The following is a 755-nucleotide window of genomic DNA, read 5'->3' as shown; positions in this document are numbered from 1 at the left end:
ACAAAAAAGGCGGAACAGAAGAAAAGAAAGCATACAAAGCCGTGACTGTAAATCGGAGATAAAAATCTAAAAGAAGTATGTTACACAAAAAACACACACTACATTAAAAATGCACTCCGTCATCAGGCCACAAGTGGCCCATCGGGACCATCCGACCACCGTGTCATCCACAGCTGAGGATGCGGATAGGAGGGGCGTGTGGACAGCACACCGCTCTCCCAGTCGTTACGATGGTTTTCTTTGACCGGAGCCGCTACTATTCGGTCGAGTAGCTCCTCAATTAGCATCACGAGGCTGAGTGCACCCGAAAAATGGCAACAGCACATGGCGGCCCGGATGGTGACCCATCCAAGTGCCGGCCACGCCCAACAGTGCTTAATTTCGGTGATCTGACGGGAACCGGTGTATCCACTGCGGCAAGGCCGTTGCCCACTAGATTAAAAAGCACCAGGCAAATTACGGCCAGAGCATAAAAGTCGTAGAACGATCAAAATAGCCATGTGATGGACGGCGTAGCATGGAATAGTCATGGACGAAAAACAGGTCGAGCACACAATTAAAACCATGTCACTAGAGGACACTGTATAACGGCACCGAAACACAACACTAACGCATCACACTGACAACGTATAAAAACCTGGGAGTATCTGCCAAGGGGTGGACAAGGGAAAAGGGAATAGGGGGAAAGAAGGCGAGGAGGAGGGGAGAGAAAGGGGGATGAGGTGGGTGGCGCACTGAAGGAGGGCCGGGGAGGG

At 51.3% G+C, this 755-nt stretch overlaps 1 pseudogene; it reads right to left on the bottom strand.

Moving 5' to 3' along the window:
• Window positions 1–312: 312 nt before the first annotated feature.
• On the bottom strand, window positions 313–430 carry LOC124616961 (annotated as a pseudogene).
• Between the last annotated feature and the right edge of the window lie 325 nt (window positions 431–755).

Source organism: Schistocerca americana, chromosome 5 (assembly GCF_021461395.2).
Source record: "Schistocerca americana isolate TAMUIC-IGC-003095 chromosome 5, iqSchAmer2.1, whole genome shotgun sequence".
NCBI lineage: Eukaryota > Metazoa > Arthropoda > Insecta > Orthoptera > Acrididae > Schistocerca > Schistocerca americana.
This window is presented reverse-complemented; position numbering and strand designations above follow the sequence as displayed.